The sequence below is a fragment of the Euprymna scolopes genome, chromosome 7 (assembly GCF_053919585.1).
Source record: "Euprymna scolopes isolate OS-2025 chromosome 7, ASM5391958v1, whole genome shotgun sequence".
Taxonomy (NCBI): domain Eukaryota; kingdom Metazoa; phylum Mollusca; class Cephalopoda; order Sepiida; family Sepiolidae; genus Euprymna; species Euprymna scolopes.
The window spans coordinates 72,668,334-72,687,857 of NC_136488.1; the positions used below are offsets into that span (position 1 = coordinate 72,668,334).

Here is a 19,524-nt window from a genome sequence, read left to right on the forward strand (position 1 = left end):
TATCGTTTTAAAGTTCGACCTTTCATACGACAAATATCGAAAAAATGGCTAAAAACATTAATATCTTCCCCTTCAACTAGGCACTTTTCTACAGGGGAGTCACTTTTTTCGCCAATATTTTTTAAAGTTATCCTCTCCTTTAGATTGTCCAGCCTTAATTTAAAAAAAAATGTCGCTTCCGGTTTGGCGGTGGTTGTTAACGTTATGTTTTACCCCGTTCTTTTCCTCCTTTGCGGTATGGGTTCGAGCTTGCCTTCCTACTACCACTTTTTTTTTTGCTCACCATACACATCCGAACACCCGGGCAACGCCGGGCTGAAATGCTAGTGACATAATAAACTGAATTTTGAGGACAATGTCTGTTCTTGTTTTTCAATGTTGTCCGAGCGCATATTTATTTGTTTGCTCTTTCTTCTGTTAATCAGTAATAATAGAAAATAAATTGAAACCAACGAATATATATTTTTAATCACTTGTTCACGTGCTTTTTGTTTACATATTAAGTGCGAGCAACGTGACTTAGATAATTACGCATTGAAATATATTTTATCGGCATAATAAACACTTACATAAGGGGGCGTACCCGGAAATAATATGTTTAGGAGAAAATAACCTGTCAGCAACGAATAATTGTTGTTAAAATTGTAACTGTTTTTGTTTATAATAAACAAAAAGGTGTATATCTTAGTTATTTTTATTGAATAGAAATGAGTATGCGCTGTATATTTTTATAGTTGATAACATACGAAATCGGTGATTAGAAAAATGATTCTTATTAATTTATTTTCCCGGTGATGATGCTTAAAATGGGAATGAATCTGAATTAAACAATAAAAGCTCAGATACCCTCCTCTAAATATGATTGACAAAAAATAAAATAATATTATCACGATTAAATATTAAAATCGATGGAATACAAATAAAATGTTTATTTCTACTGATTAATATATATATATATATATATATATATATATATATATATATATATATATATATATATAATAAACAGTTTATCTATGGATTTTTCTAAATAGAAAGCTATTTAGACTAATGTACATAGTTCTAATCGCAATGTTCTGTGCGACTGTTAGTCGCGATTTCATTTCTCTTTTCAAGTGTCCTTTTTAGCTATGTCCAGGTGTTTTTGTGATTCTTTTGTTATTATTATTATGAATTGTCCATGTCACTGTTTCTCTTCCAAGTTTTTTTTTGTCTTTTTGTTTCTAGTTTCGCTGTTTCTTGTATTCTTAATTTTAGCGGTGTCTCTTGCTGCAGTGATCAGTCCTCCGTGTTCAAATTCTTTTTGTGTTTTCAACAGTCTTTTATACTTACAAAGCCTTTGCTTTTTCACGCTGAGTCGGTCAGTATCATCTTTCGGGTGTAGTGCATTTTTCATGGTCTTTAGTTTTCTCGTCTTCTGATAAGTATGCTTAAGTTGGTTTTGGTTCAACCTACGAACAGGCCAGAATATCTTATAAGTGATACTGTTCAGGATTTTATTACTTTAAATAGATTTCTATTAGATAGTTTTATTTCTAAGAGTTTCATTGTTCTTCTCAGGTATTTTTTTCTAATCTCTTTTATTTCTGTAGAATTGATAATGTCTGCTTCCACAAATCCCAAATATTTGTAGGTATCATGTTTGCTAAGCGCCCTCATTTCCTTTTAGTTTAGCAGTTTCATGCTTTTCGATGCTTCCAGTTGTTCTCTTATCTTTAACAATGCAAACTTTTCCATTCGGAATTTCAAGAGAAGTAATGTTGATGGGGACAAGAGAACCTTGAGAAACGCTTCTTTTAGTCTTCAAGAACACTAATGACTTGGCATTATTTTCCAGATTCTACACAATAACACCAGAATCATTTTAAAATGAAAAAGAAAACCAATTGCGAAAACCGTTTCATTATTTGTGTGAAAGTTGCTCGATTGTGTTTTGAATCAGCACCTATTTTAAACTCCAACACAATTAAACGACGTAACTACTACCACAGTTTACCTTTAAGCCACAAATTAATTTTAACTGCAGAAAAGTTAAATTTAGATTCAAACTATTTTACACCATATTCCCCAAAAAACATTGTATATAATATATTAATGAACAACAGGAAAAAAAGTAATTCCTCTTCCTAGATGGAGGTACAAATTTTGAATGTTAACGTCTATTTCGTTTTGAGAAAAAAAAAAGAATAAAAACATTCTTTCTACGTTAAAGACGCACCATGTACTTTCACATTTTAACTTTTATTAAATTAGTCAAGAGATTAAAAAAATGACTTGGGTGTTGTCAGCTCGAATCGAAATCAAAACATTTAGCACTCCAGCCGCGTCCCCTACCATTTGGGCTATTAACAAATAGATAAGAAAGATTTAAAATCAAACCACTTCAAGCTATGAATAAATTTTTACATGTGCAAAAGTAATAGAAATATGTCGACAAGTTGAAATTGACATTTTGTATTTCAACTTGTTGACATATTTCTGCATGAATTATTCAAACAAAGGATTTGCTCATTATAAACCATCTTTGGTGTATGATTACTATTTCCTGTTGATTTCAGTGTTGTGTGGCCAGCAGTTTAAGAATTTATCAGTTAAATATTTTCACATAGACATGCACACATACATGCATCTGCTGTTTTATTTTGATAGATAATAGCTTGAATTAAAGCTTAAAATGCAATAGTCAAGTATCCTGGTTCAATTGAGCTCTAAGCAGAAACATTATCAAAGAACCTACTATTGATTTGATACACCTACTACTTCTACTTGTGATAAAACTTCTCAAATGCACTTGTGATATTAAGCTGTATAAGGGTGTTAACTTTGGTCAAAATCGCCTCTTCCTACTTTAATCGGATTTTTTAAAAATTATCGATTTTTGATACTTATCGGATGTATCCGGATACAAAACCTATCTAATAACACTCCCAGACACAAAGTACATTTGTGTGAATTTCAAAAGAAACAAAACCAGCCCAGCCGTTTCGGAGTCCATAGGGAACAAACTTACAGGCACAAGCAGACACACATACCCACACACAAAGTGCCTTTTATATATAAGTAGAGATATACACGCATCTAATTATAATACATACATACTCCGTATGTATATATTATAATCGTAATTATAATCGAGAATCGTTAGACTAAGCCTTAGCTTGATGAAACGCGGACGCATCTGTGTAGCGTACTTGCCCTTAATATAATATATGAATGTTATTTGGGTTAGATTTTAATGAAAATGTTCATATTTATTTTCTTAGGTTCTGACATATTTCCTCATTCTAAAATATATTTGATCTGTAACTCAGCAGTTTAACATTATTCTTACAGGTTTCTATATCAACATTGTGAAAGAATTGTGAACAGTTGCGGACGTATAAGTTAAGCTTAATTGTGAAACGCCAAGTTACATTTAGTAGCGCATCGCCGTTTCTATGGGGAATCTATTCGTCAAGTAATTCGATTGAAGATCCTTAATATGCAGTCTTTTAAGTTGATTGCTAGACTTGTCTGAGGCATGTATATTGCATTAACCTCAGTTTAGATAAAAAATAATGATTGCTTTTTCACTTAGAAGAACTATAGCTTACCACAGTCGCTTGCAAAATAAGATTAAAAGCGATAAATCTTCAAAAAGTTAGCGAGGGTGCTATCAACGTAAGGTCACAACTAGGGATTTCAACGTGTTTGTTAAATATTCTGAAAGGATGAATGCATCTTAGAGCCAATTTGTGATTTGTGAATGAAGAGAAAAGAAGATTACGAAGGTCTTTTGAGATATAAATGTGTGAAATAGAAGTTTGCAAAAGAGAGGAAAAAGGATAATTGGCTTTTAATAATCTTCGTCGGTATGTTACCAATAAGTAAGTAGCTGATACTTGATTAGTTCCTTTTGCATTTATCCATCGTATGCCTTGAAAATAACATACCTATGTTACATGTTTTAAGCAGATTGGCCTGTTTCAATCATGGAAATCATAAATTTCGTTAACATAAAATTGCAAGATAAAGAAAAACATATATTTTACAAAGTTGACGAGGTTTATTATTTTAATTGTATCAGTTACACATTTATAAGACATCAATGTAGATACTCGTCAATATTAATTTTGACTAAAATATAATTCAAATTGTCGCTTTTTATCACAACCCGTGCTAATTAAATGTATTTCCGCATGTATTCTACTTCATATGGATTATTTTTAAAATTATCACTCGACTTTCGTAAATAAGTTAAATCTCCAAAATGTTTATTTTTCCGTAAAAATTGAAATATTTTAGAGCCACACATCATTCTCATTAGCAGTTAAACGATTTCTAAAGATAAGAGTCGATTATAAAAGTGTAATGGGGTGCTCTTAGATTTTATTTTTAAGAATATTTCCAATTTTCAGAGACTATTGATTTCAAAGTGTCGAACATTTTCCTCTCGAAGTACATAAAATTTCAATGATACAACATATCGAAATTATGTGATTAAAATGTGTAAACTCGGCATCCCAGTTCAAGAATTCATCTCTAATGTTCAGCAAAAGTAAATATCAGTGTCAGAAATGTTTTCATTCCTGCTTATATATAAAAACATTATTAGGAGCCGTGAGGTAATAGATGATGTACTAGGTAAAATTCAGTTCTAAGTGACACTTTGTTGGAGGTTGACGGTTTGATGCTCAGGGTGATTGATACTGAGAATACAGTCGCGATTTATTTAAGACTTCTCCTCATTCGTGATTAACAGGTCGAAAGCATACTACATCGGTGTATTAAATAAAGTGTCTCGTTTGAAATTCGGTACAGATTCGTAAGTTCTACAAGATACATTTAAAGAAGAAGACCAGAGGTTATATCGGGCGAAAAATTGCGAGAATAACACTAAAACAAGATTAGTAGTCCGAATAATACAAATTACGAGGGGCGTTCTAAAAGTAATCTCCGCTATTTTTTATTCAGCTTAAATGGATAAGAAAGGATTTCAAATGCATTACATTGTTATGATGACTGAACTTATGCATTCATGACTTGAAAATTTCATCTCTCTGCTGCAGATATTGAGAGTGTGAGATTCTAAGAAATCAATCTCTCTCATGGACGTGTGTCAGAAGCAGAGATGTGTCACTGAATTCCTGGCAAAATTACATTGAGAATTTTGGTGACTATGTAGAAAAATAAATTTTGGAGCACAAAAGTTCGCTCGTTTTAATGGTATCGCTCTCGTTTTCGTAGCTCTTCAACTTTTTAAGTTAAAAAATAGAGGCTTTACTACATGACCATATTTTTATTTTCTTTTAGCTCTCATTTTGACGATATGGCAATGCCTGGGCAAAGCTAGGTAAATACAGCTCGTAAATAATAAAAGATGTTATCTTACACTTTACTACAGTTTAATGAATCATCCAATTTGCAGAAATTTATTAATATTTCAAACGACTTTATGCATCCAAACACAAAATTAAGCCAGAAGTGAGTGTGTGTGTATATGCAATTAGTGTGTCCTTTTGTCGTCTTCCAATATTTTTCTATCATTTCTTTATATTTTCTTTATTTTTTCTGTTCTTTAAATGCTATTTTTATTTTAATCACTATTGTTTTACTTCTGTTTTATTTATTGCCCCCTTTTTTATTTGCGCTCTGTTACCATTTTCCCTTTCTCAAATTCCATCTACCGGAAAGATTTTGTTGCGATTCATTGTATCAAGGAAAGGGTGAGACGAGCTGACAAACTCAGTTCGCACAAGAATGCATTAAACATCGCTAACTGCAAGGGGAGGGGTATCTGTTTCTTAACCGCTGCGTTGATCCACCGGTAAAGCTTAACACGAAAACCCAAACTCGTCGATGTCACTTCCAGATAGACAGTTGCGGAAACTTGATGCTCGAAGAAATATGAATGACTCTTCTCGGCAAAACGTTATGACCTTAGTATATTATCTTATATAACATGTTAACCTGACCCATTATTCATAGAAAAATATCGATTTGGTATATGTACCACAATCCAGTGGGTCATACATTCCCATGATAACTTTTTGGAATATATGAATTAAAAGTCAGAAAATATATTCAGATGGTAAAGACGACATGTAAAATATGTGATGAATGAAATTGAAATAAATTTCTCCTCATATTTTGCAATAAACAGATTACTTAGAGATATCAGTTGGCACAAATCTTACAACGTGCATGTTTATCGACATATATTTGCATAGATACAACTAAAGTTTTCTTTACAAAAATCATCATTTAAAAAACATTCCGAAAGACAAAATATATATATATATATATTTTGAATAAAAAAAAAAAACAACAAAAAAAACCCCAACATTTTTTCAATAACCGATGATGGTGTTATGTCTACAAGATGAGTGTGCTATTTTCTCGAATATAACTCACTCATAAATAAAGTGTCTTCATTTTCCCTTACAATACCTTTTAATCTGAATATTTGTGTGGTAGGTAGTGTACATGCTAGTTCGATGGAACAAAGATTGCAACACAATAGTAGTGACTATATATATATTTTCTAATGTCTATTTAGCTGAACTCATTAAAGCAAACTTCTATATTTGTTTTTTAATGTTTCAATAGTACTAATTAAAAATGCCTTGTCAAGCTGTTGACTATTGTTTTAACTATACAATTTGCACATTACGATTTAGTAGCTATCACGATATGATGGATGTTTGCTAAATCACTATCTTGTCTGGTTTCACACATTGAATCCTGATCGATTTATGATGTATCCATTTATGACTTGAAGATAATATATAGTAAATATGTAAAAAAAATGTTTAGTTTATTATAAATAAACAAAAGTAAGATTAATGTTTGAAGTTCCAATTTTAAAATAATTTTCAACGCCGCAAAATACGTGGAATGAATGTGTAATGAAGTATTTTGGAATGATAACAATTATTATTTATGTGAAGTGAAATATAAAATTAAGATCGTCACAAAAATGTTAAAATAACTTGATTTTAGTTCGCTTCATTAAAGAGATTATGAAAAACTTAAAATTCGAGCAGCAAGTTAAAATACACAAATATACACAGCCTTTATTCACACATTTTCTTTTATACTATGACATTTGATTAATAAAACTTCAACATTTTATGATTATATATAAATACACTTTTGTACTGGTTCTAATAATCTACTAAATATGAAAAAAGTTGACTTTAAAACAATTAACATAACTCAAATATGCACTATAGAATAATATTCTATTTCATTTGAATATTATATAATCGTATAGCCCCAACTGATCAACAGTGTTTAGAGTGATTTTATTATCTAGAAGGGACAACAGCAGCTAAAATATATACAAACGTGTGAAAATCACCACCATATCATTCATTTAATAAAAACTCATTTTTAATATAATTTTGCTTAAAGAAATTAGACTAAAACTCAATTTAGTATTGAAATTGATTTTTTTATATATTAAATACGAATTCTGTTTGAAAATTATTTTCTAAATTTACCTGAGAGTATGAGCATTTTGTATGTAATTTTTTCCGTATATTTGAATTAATGAAATAAATACGCGAGCAATCCATGTTTACAATTTTATACATTAAGTAATAAAAGGCTTCAAATAGACTAAATTTGAACAAATTACAAAAGCTAAAATGATTAAATTAATTTTAAAAAATACTTGTAATGTTTAGTTACCGATTTTAGTAAGTATGACATTATGAAATGTTTTTATTATTAATTATTTTACTATTAATTATTTTAATCATTATCTATTTTAATGAGATATTATTGAAAACATATTTACGAAATCTCCTAATATTTATTCCTGTAGGCAATAGAGGTGTGAATATTGATTATTTCCAACTTCAAAATAAGGAGAAAACATAAAAAGATTTTAAGAATTCTATATTTTTGCAAATAACATCTTTTTAAATCTATATTGGTTATGATTAAGTGAAATCACTTTGAATTACCAATCACTGTTCATAGAGTACGTTATCAATAAATTAAAGATTATTTTTTTTTATAAATAATAACCACATAGAAAAACTACATATTTCAGAAACAGACGTGACATTTTTACTGAAATAGACAAAATAACTGTATAGAAATGTATTATATCTTTTGCACTTTTTAATTAATTTTTACATTAAATTGAATAGTAAACATTATCTTTTAAATATTTTCTTTGTAAGAGAATAACTTAAGTATTTTTAGACGTTTTACAGATAATAAAAATAGGACTTTGTTTTGAGCTTTTTCTCTGCTATATATTTCAAACAATGTAACATTAAAAATGGTTCAGTAAGTTTTCCTTTTTATGGTGATTAGTTTAACAATAGAGTTAACTTTTCCAAACCTTAGTGTTAGTATATTTATTTCAAGTATGTTTTCGACAAACTAAGCTTTGATGTATGAAGGTATTTGTTATTTGATGTACGGATAATAGAATATCCATTTGTTATATATTAGCGTATTAGAAAGTCGGCTGCGAAGTAATAACTAAAAAGTACTTCATTTTGATTTTTTAATCAGTTAGTATAGTTATATTTCGACAGATTTATATATTTTTTCACAATCCTTACAAATAGTGCTGTGGGTGTGCTTATCGCGTAGTTAACAGCAGTACTAATGTCAATTTAGACACCTGTTAATATAATGTTAATTTCTAATTAGATAAAATGATTCTTAATGCAAAGCTAATGTAATTAATTGTGAAAATGTTTAAATGAAGTTCAAAGTTTTCATTTAAATATTTAATATGAGTTAATTTATTAAGAAAAACATCTCTACAGCAAAATTGAAATAACATCCTTATTTCCAGCAACTCTGTAATTACACTCACAGTTCTTTGGTTATTACATTGCCTAAATGTAGCATTTTACGATTATCAATTAAGTATTTTGTTATTGATTTTTATAAAAAAATAAAATAAAAATTAAATATAGAAGGCATGAAACATATCAGAAGATAAATATGAATAAACGTTGCCGTTGTTTGATGTTTCTAAAGATAAATACGATTGTTTTATAAAGTATTCACTCTGTGAACATTTTTTAAAATCAGCAGTTCACAATCCAAATAGAGTGTGTTACTGTTGACTTTTAATCTTGGATTATTGAATTTAATGGAAATTTGATTTTTTCATTAACATAATTCTTTTTTATGGATTGGTCGAATATTTACGTTTTAATGTTATTTTTTTAAGCGTAAAAAGAATAAAAACAGAGCAAAACCTGCCAGGCGAAAAAGAGAACGAATTAATTTTATCCATATGTCTTGAAATGCATACATTTATTTGGCGTTTCTGCTATACTATTTGCATTAAATAACCAACACCTGATATTAATGATTTTAAATGCTTACTGGTTTTGAAAATATTTATCAATAAATCAAGAGAATCAAACAGTGGTGTTCAAATAACTTCTTGACATTTGGAAAAAATACAATGAAATCATATTAGGTTATTTTCAAGTTATTGGTCAACAATATGACATGAGTTATATGCACAACTGATCGACATAAACTTGCATGTATTTATTATATTTAAGTAAAAAAAAATTGTATTAAATATAATAAGTTTAGATTTAATGATAAAAAAAGAATCGAAAGGACATTTTTGGAAAATATCGGATGAGATATTTAAAAGAATATGATTTGTGAATTCAAATTATTATAATAGTGTAAATATTCTGTGTAAATTCTTGGAGAATAGGGATTGAATTACGAAAATGATTAAAAAGGGCGATCCCCAAAAGACGTATAACAAATAAATTATAACATTAATTATTATTAGATATTTGAAATTATACTGGGGCACTTTTCTTAATAATTTAGAGCGGCCTCACAATTTGATTACTGTGGGAGTCTTCTTTATGTTTTTATTCTTTTTTGTTTTACCTATACATTTTATCAACTTTCTTTTAGAATTTTAAAATAGCTGATTCCGTTAACAGTTTCAATATTTTGCAGGGTTCAGTATGCTCGTAATATCACTAATTTATATATATATATATATATATATATATATATATATATATATATATATATATATATATATATACCAATTATTAATAATATTTTCCTTTATTTTTTAAATATAAATAATGAATAGAAAGTTCATTTATAAATATAATAATTTTGAATAGAATTCCTTGGAATTTCTACAATTTATTTTTAGTAAAATATTACTTTATTTATTATTTTAATTATTTTAAATATGTATTTAAAAAATTAAACAACTCAAACTGACATTTTAAAACTATTTTCCTTGATAAATTTGACGTTGATTTTTTAATCAAAATTAATAGAAGACGAAGGTTCCCGATTTATCAAAAGAAATCAAAACTACTAGACTGTTTTAGTGATCAGCTCGTAGCAACGACTTTTATGCAGGATTAGTTAATGATCACACCGCACTCACATAAAAGAATAAAACAAAGCAAGAATTAATTTTCTTTTAAGCTTTATACCGCAAAATTATTACGATTAAGTGTAATTTCTTAAGGATTTTAATTATGAACTAATTTTTAAGTTATTTAGTGTTAATTCGAAATTTTACACTTGTATTACTTAATACGAGCATTAATGATTGTCATTAAATAAAATATATGGAGATTAATTTGTTTTTGTCAAAATTTCATTTACGAAAATAATTTAGATAATTTTTCACGTAATTCAAAGAATTAAATCAGCACTTGAAAAATATAATGAAAATAGTTATGTTCAAAACATATTTAGAAGTAGATGCACTTATTTCTGGAAAACGAAAATATTCAAATTCGTTATTGAAAGGAATCCATGTGCGTTCGAATAACATTAAAAGAATATTTTAGTTATTTTTTAATTATTTATTAAATCAAATTTGTCATTTTTTAACAGTACAAAGCATTTCTTATTAGATAATAATTTACATTCAAATATGTTAACAAATGCGTGCATGAGTTTGGAAACTTAAATGCATGATATAAATTACTTAATTAATGTGCTGCAAGGCCGCATGGAACATAATACAGTACTTTAGAAGAAGCCTACAATTTCCTATCTAAACTGCCAAATTAAAGTCAATTCCCGTGGAGATAAAATATACAAGTTGTTTTACATCAAATAAATAACTTTACTTTTTTTTTTATTATTCATGTTAAAAACTCCTAACTACGCAGTTGGTTGATACTGCAATACAAGCTTTTTTTTTTTTTTTTTTTTTTTTTTTTTAGATTCTGATCGTAACATATATTACATAAATGTTTCCACAAAATGGGGGCGTTTATTTATGTAAATTTTCTTTTTCATACGAAAAGTACCAATGAGGCATACAGGTGTGACGAGCGCATCTAATAAACATAAGTAATGTGAACGCCCGCATAACAATATCCTAAGAAATAGATTACAAAAGAAAAAAAAATATCCGTCGCGTAATACTCACAGTGTAGTTACAAGGGAATTTTACTTTTAAATTTCGTTTTCTTTATTCTCCATCTTTTAAATTCTTCAGATTTTATTTTCTCTTTTTCTTTAATTAAACTTTTTTGTGATTTTGTTGAAAAGAACTATAAATAACAGTTTTTCAACACAAAAAGTGAAATTTTTCGTTACCAGATACTTGCGTAATAATAACAATAGCATTTTTAGTAAGGACCAGTCGTCCTCCCATTTCCCTTACGGCCAGCAGTTGTAATAGTAGCAGTCGACATGGTAGTAGTGATTACAATGGTAGTAGCATAACCACTGGTGCCGTGAATGGATAATCTCAATCTTAACGTGACGAAAAATAATTTTGTTGACTGGTAACAACTTGTACAAGTATTTGTAAACACTAAATATTGCCATCTAAAGTAACTCTATTAAAGTAAAGAAAACGTACAGAAAAAAATATTTAATTAATTTACAGCATGATTAAGAACATGTTTGGTGTGTTTACTCTTGATTTTAAAGATAATTTTCTTTCAGTTCCATTATTGATTTTTTAATCCATCACACAAATATTGCATTTTCATATGTGGAGCTAGGGGTATACAATTCAGTCTTCCACCATATCATATATACAATGATTTGCTGGCTTTTGTATTATATGCACAATGTTTTAATGGTTTAAAAGAGAAAAACGGCATATAATTTTTAATAATTAAAACTAAATAGACTTTGACAAGTATAAAGTTAAAGCAATAAGATTTTTTAATGCAAATAAATCCGAATGAGGTAACATTTTTTTTTTATTTGTAACTTAATGTTATCATATATGGTATGTATTACATGAAAAACGAATTTTTAAAATTAAACTTTTACAATCATATATTTATTCATAAAATGTATGCAAAGAGGCAGGCATAACAGGCAAAAAATAACAAGATATAGAACTTCACAAGTGACGTAAAAGAAAGTTTAATGACGTCACAGATTCGTCTCCGCCCAGTTTTCTGTTGCAGAATACGTGTGAAAGTTACATCATCATCATTTTAGAAGCATGCACATTTTCAAACGAACTAAATTAACAAATAAAATTTCAGTTATAAAATTGTTGATTGATCAATAAACCATAAAAAATAACGGACATCTTAGAAACTATATTTAACGAAGCGAAGATAGAGAATGCCTTTGAAAGTTAGTAAAAATATTTTTTTGGCTTTGACTGAAATTAACGTGTAGTATATGTTGTCCTCGATCAGAGGAAGAAAAGTGTTATTCACTAGAGAATTTTTATTTTGTCAGGCCCAAAGTGCTTCTTTGTATGGTGCTACATAACCTTCACATAAAAATAACCTTGTATTTAATAATGTCCTCCTGCCCCACTTGTAAGGTAAGTAAACAGAAACACACACGCATATATATATATATATATATATATATATATATATATATATATATATATATATATATATATAAAATAAAAATTACAACAAGTTTACCAAGGTAATCAAAATGGTAAACTTAAAACATATTATAAATATTAAAGAGTTAATATTTACAAGTAAAGTAATCTCAACCAGATGTAAAAGCTCAATAAAACCGAAAAGGAAATAGAGCTTATAATATGAACAAATGATTAATAAAACATGTTAAAAGACATCTTGAAAAAGAGTTAAAAACATATTTAATTTTTAAAAAGGAAGCACAAGATAAGTGGATAGTCCTTAATCCGCGGAGTTTCGAAGAAATACTCTCCTTCTCATCAGAGGGCAGGAATTAGCAAAATGCGGGATCGGATTTTGCATATAAAAGTATTTAATGAAACTACAAGTAAGTCACAGATCTTACTTGGTTAAAAAGAGGGTGAGGTAAGGGGAATAGGAGGTAAAAGAAAAATGATAAAAAGATTTCACATGAATGGATAGTCCGGTGAAGGGTAACCAAGTAAGATCTGTGACTTACTTGTAGTTTCATTAAATACTTTTATATGCAAAATCCAATCCCGCATTTTGCTAATTCCTGCCCTCTTATGAGAAGGAGAGTATTTCTTCGAAACTCCGCGGATTAAGGACTATCCACTTATCTTGTGCTTCCTTTTTTAAAATTAAATATGTTTTTAACTCTTTTTCAAGATGTCTTTTAACATGTTTTATTAATCATTTATTCATATATATATATATATATATATATATATATATATATATATATAGAGAGAGAGAGAGAGAGAGAGAGAGAGATAGAGATAGATGTTATTTGTTTTTGTGATACTTTTTAGAATGAATTATAATAACGTGCATTTTTACCTAGATTCAGTCAGTCTGTTGAGTCGTAGACAATTATATTTAAAAAAATAATATATATATATATATATATATATATATATATATATATATATACACGCTACACTATAAAAAATATGTATTTATTTGTATATAAAGAAATAATGTATGCACTTCCATTCTGGCACGCGAAAGTTAGTGAGTAAAACATGTGCATTTTTGTAGACCTCGAATGAAACGATTTAAAATAGTCAGAGGAAGCGTGAAAACAAATAGCAAGTAAGACTACCACGTCAGACTTAACCCGCCACGTGACATGAATTCGGGAAAAATACTCTACTCTATAATAAAAAGTCAACAGTGGGTGTTTTTCCTTTCGTGCATAAGAAATGATAATGATTTATATATGAAAAAATAAATTACTAACATAATTTTTTTGATTTTCTATGAATAGTTTAGTAATGCATCTAAACAAATAGCGTGTGCGAAAATTTATTTTTTCCTCTAGTTTTGACGGAGAATGTACACCAACACACACACATATATATATATATATATATATATATATATATATATATATATATATTTTATTTACTCACATAAAATTAATATACGAAAGTATAAATTTATGCGTGAACTTTAAGTATTTACTTCAAATGTGCTCAATACGTAGGTAGAGCTAGTTAGTTAGTTAGTTATAAAATATATATGGCGATTAAGCTACACTGAATATTCCGCGTTTCATCCACTCTAGGACTCTTCAGGCTGAAGAGTCCTAGAGTGGATGAAACGCGGAATATTCAGTGTAGCTTAATCACCATATATATTTTATAACTAACTAACTAACTATATATAATATATATATATATATATATATATATATATATATATATATATATATATATACTTTTCTAAGTTTATGGGCGTAAAAACTAAGAGGATTTCATTCAAAATTTTCGCTAGAATATTAATTTAAAAATAAAATTACATTATTAAGTAATATTACCGAGTTTAGGTGATCCTAACTAATCTTAGTCTCACTTTTTCTCTCTCTCATAGTAGCGTGGCATGAATCTAAAAACACATGGTGCAGAAAGACAAAGAAACCGTACCGCCTACTAAGCATTTCATTTATTTAAATTTGCAATTAATATCGATTAAAATCAGAATCTTGCTATTTTAATAATTATTTAGTAATTAATCAGTTTCATATAATTTTATTGGTAACTCGCAGACCGCCCGGCATTGCCCGATCGTAAAATACGCTTAAATATGATATTTTGATTAATGCAGATTTCGTATTTAATATTATATTATATTTGACCCAATATATAGTAATAATTTGAAAAGTTAAAAAAAAAAATGACTTGTACGCCACCACCGAGAATCGAAACCAAAACATTGATTTACTTTATCTTTTGACGTTAATACCTGGGCTATGAAGACATGCTTGACGCAACGCTAAAAATTAAAACATTGACCAATAGTTATTACATTATGCATGCATATTCGTAATGCTCTCTTCAACCGTCACCTGGCAAATTCCATATTTTTTTTTAATTTTCATACCTTCGCACTGATTTTCACCTGGCTAAAACTCAAATATAAAGTTTCGCATGGGTTCGAATGCCATATATATTAAGTTTCATGATTGTAGACCAAAAAACTCTAGGGGAGTTTGGTAGGCCAAACTTTTTAAACAAATATATACACGCATACATAAATATATGTAAAAACAAGTAGTGTTTACTATAAAGTTTTTATGCAAATATTATGCAAGTGTAAATCATGTTGAATATCTGCATGAATATAATTACACGTAATAGTTTACTAAATCTGATCATCCCATAAGAAAACCGAAAAAACTAAAAGGGAATTAATTAAAATGAATGTTTAAAAGCATATGCAAATTAGCTAGATCTTTTGCAGAGGAATGCACAACCCATATATAACAAAGTTATAATTTCTTTTTGAATAAATAGAAAAAAGAGCCTTTAATATGAATATCAACACACACACACAAAACAAATTTATAGGAGTTTAAATTAATCTACTTAATGCAATTTAGTAGCATTTTCAATGGAAATTTAGAATACAGGTCTCCTGGTTTTACATCGTTAAACTAGAAAATTTATGTGAGCACACATATTTGTAAATATATATTCTTCTCTCTCTCTCTCTCATATATATATATATATATATATATATATATATATATATTATATATATATAAAGTAAAGTTTGTGTGTTATGTAAATCAACATCCAGGGATGTTTCAATATGTGTTAAAATTTTCATCGAATCTAAAGACAACATAGAAATACCCAATTAGTAAAAAAACTATGAAAATTAAAATAAAGGAGAGTATCACAATATCGTCTAGGATTCAGACATTAATAGCTCTGTTAAAAAATTATGGCCAAACAAGTTGATAAGCCTCTGCAAAATGCAAAATATGAATCGCCAACTTCACGAAATAAACAAAATGAAATTATTTTTTCTCCAACCTTCTTTTACATATGAGAAGGTAATCAATAAATCTAATAAAAAAGAAATTACTAACGCCGGCATAAGTTATCCAAAGAATGGCTGGGAGTTAAACTGTCTATATTCTTATAAAGTTTTTCACGAAAAGCACATCGAAAAAGACGCTGAAATAAAACGAAGGGTATAAAATAAATCAAATATAAAACATAATTTAATCCTCCAATATATTGAAAAAGACTGTCAAAGAATTCTTAATGTACAGTAAGATTCCAAATACATGGAAGAAAATGGTATTTCCCATACCCAACATGTACGTCGCAAAACTAAATGAGTAGAAAGTATTTTTGACGCCTGATACCTACATCGTTTGTAGTGAGTTACAATTTATAAGCGTTACTTCTATAGAAATAACAATAACAAAAAATATTTTAAATGTAATACAGTTGGTGATAAAAGTTCAGATTGTAAAGTAAAATCATAAAATAAACAAGTTAAAAGTTCTGTGATTGTTACAAGTGCACATGGAATTGTTTGTAAATACGTACAAAGTTAAAATGTTTAAGAATAAAATGAAATTTCAAACTGATACGGGAACTGATATGACTTAATTAATCACATACTTAGGAAAAATCAGTAAACCCATGTTAATTTATTAAAAAATGAAAATTGAGAAAGCATGGCTGGGTAAATGTTCAACTTTAAAAATGTGTTTATTTCAAACCTATGTTTCAATGATTAAACGAAAAAAGACAGACGTGTTATAAAAGTACGAATTAATTTGACACTGACTAGATGAGACATTTGTAAAGAAAAAGAAAACAAAACAAAAAAAAAACTAGATTTTTCTAATAACGTAAGGACACTGAACAGAACGAAACGATGAATTCCCAATTTTTTTTTTCAGGTATGGAAGATATAAAATTGTTGCTAAATTTGATTTGAAAAAAAAAAAAAAAAAAAAAAAAAAAATAACAACAATAACAACATAAAAAAACATAGCACTAGTGGTTGAATCAGATAAATAATGTATTAGATCGTTTGAAAAATATGTGCAATATCAAAAGTTGAATACGATAACTTGATCTTCTGCCAGTTTATGGTAAAAAACAGTTGAAAGAGATATGCGCACATGTACATTTGTACACGGTGTTGAAAAACTGATCATTACTTTTTCTTTAATTTATATGCAAGACTTAAAACTGGAAAAAATTTTACAAGCTTGATTTGAGCGATGTGTATTTTAAGATCTATATAGACAACGAATATTCGAAATTGCTAATATCAAGTGGGCGGATGCTGTCGCCAACATCACTGAATCATCAGAAACATCAGCAACTTTTCACATCTGTTCAAGTCTTCATTCGTGACCAAACGTTTTGTTTTTATCCTCTCACAAGCAGTCCGAGTCGCTACAAGGTCATCATTAACTTTCAGCTCATCTATTGTCACGATTATCAATTCAGAGGTGCGCAATGTAGTCTAAGCTCCGAATTATTAGTCTTTGAGAATAAAAAAACAACATCAAACCGCTTTTTACCTAGTGAAAACATTCGACTTCTCGCTTTTTAACTAATTTTATTTTTGAAAATGACTTTTTGAGAGGAAGGTCCCGAAACGATGCGTATTCTCTCCTGATGACCCGGTATTATCTGTAAATTAAAATACCCCCAAACACATGACTATATAAAGTTAACGAGTGAAAAAAAACACACAATAAAACAAAACTAAGAGATGCAATGAAATAGCCCCCAAACGATAAACACTATCCTACACAAGGAAAAAGTAAGAAAGCCCTAGAAAGACGTGTTTTCTTTATCTGAAAAGGATTATTTCACAAGTGAAACAGCTGATAAACATCAATATATACAAGTCTATAAGGTAAGCTGTTTCTTTCAAAAAGAAAAAAAAATATCTTCTGTTGTTCGCTTGCTTCATGGCGAGTTTCTGCTACTGTTCTGGTAGTAATTTTTATCCTCTATATTTAAATGAATAAATGTGAAAGGACATTTTTCGATTTATCCTTACTATATCTCTATCTCTACTATTATAGAAAAGGAACTTTGTTTGTGAGTTCGTTCCCTATGGACTCGGAAATGACTTGTCTGACTTTTATGAAATTTCATTTCTATGTGCTTGGCAATGTTCTTAGATAGGTTTTGTATCAGATTGTCTTCGATAAGTATCGATAATCGAAATAATCTGATGAAAGAAAAAACAAACCATTTTGACTAAAGTTAACACCTTACACAGCCTAATATCAAGTGCATATGAGAAGTTTTATTACCACACAATCCGAGCGGTTCGACATATAAATTCAACAGTAGGTTCTTTGAAATGACAATGGCGCATCCGAAATTAATGTTTCTGTTTAGAGCACAACTGCACCAAGATACTTGACTTTTTCATTTTAAACTTTCATTCGAGCTATTGTATATAAAAATTTTTATAAAATCTATGATAGGTTCTCTGTTGTGCAATGTAGACTACAATGTATTGTGGATTAATCATTGTGGGGAGGCAAGTGAAGCTTCCTCTCGGTGCACCACATTTGTCCCCCCCATTAAAGTAGGAAATCAATCAATTTGATTGAAAAATAGTCGATTTCACCGATTTCAATGACAGTAAAATATGAAAGTGTGAAACATACATTGATCATCATTCAATCCCGAGTAACATCGCGTCTCCTTGCTAGCTAACACTAAAACGTTTTATGCTTATTTAATTTTATGATACTATGTAATGTTTTTAAATGCTGTATATATAATTTCCAACCCCCCATAATTATAAGTATTTCTCATTTGCATATTTATGTAATAGAAAGTTTCTAATAAATTAATATTTTGAAAACATATACATATCTCTAAAACATTACATACGTTTATTGCAAAACAAACAAGAACAAATAACATATTTCTTTGAAGGAACAATTTCACAAACAATATCTTTACGTAAATATAGATTTACATTATTTTGAACCAATCATGTAAAAATAAAATAAATAAATAAATAAAAAGCTATCAACAATAATCCTTTTGATTGACAGATATTTTCTTGTTCATCTGTGGACATTTTTGTCGATTTTTCCCTTCAAACAGATCAACAATGCCATATAATATTCACCATTACTAACTCTTCCGTTCTCAAGATTATCAATGAACAAAATATTGCGCATTTAACAATACGGAAACCAATATCTTGCTCGCTGATGTTTTCCTTATTTAGTAGATTTGGACGCTTTATCATTTTCTTTCTTTTTTGCTTGAAGTGTTTCCCCTTATCAAGTTCTGGAAGCGACTAAGTGTTAGATGAAGATCAGTCACGGTGGAACTTGAGTAGGGTTAGATGATCTAAATGAACTTATTTACATTAGACT

The 19,524-nt window shown here is 28.6% G+C and overlaps 1 long non-coding RNA gene across 2 annotated transcripts in view; it reads right to left on the bottom strand.

Annotated features, from left to right (window-relative positions):
• The window catches only part of LOC145279780 (uncharacterized), a 357,881-nt gene that overhangs the window by 82,644 nt on the left and 255,713 nt on the right, over window positions 1–19,524 (bottom strand). Inside the window, exon 1 of one of the 2 annotated variants that reach the window (XR_013868448.1) lies at window positions 11,405–11,704. The exons of the other annotated variant lie outside the window; for it this stretch is intronic. This is a non-coding gene — a long non-coding RNA (uncharacterized LOC145279780). Of the gene's footprint in view, window positions 1–11,404; window positions 11,705–19,524 lie in introns of those variants that run through there. 2 annotated transcript variants of the gene reach the window in all.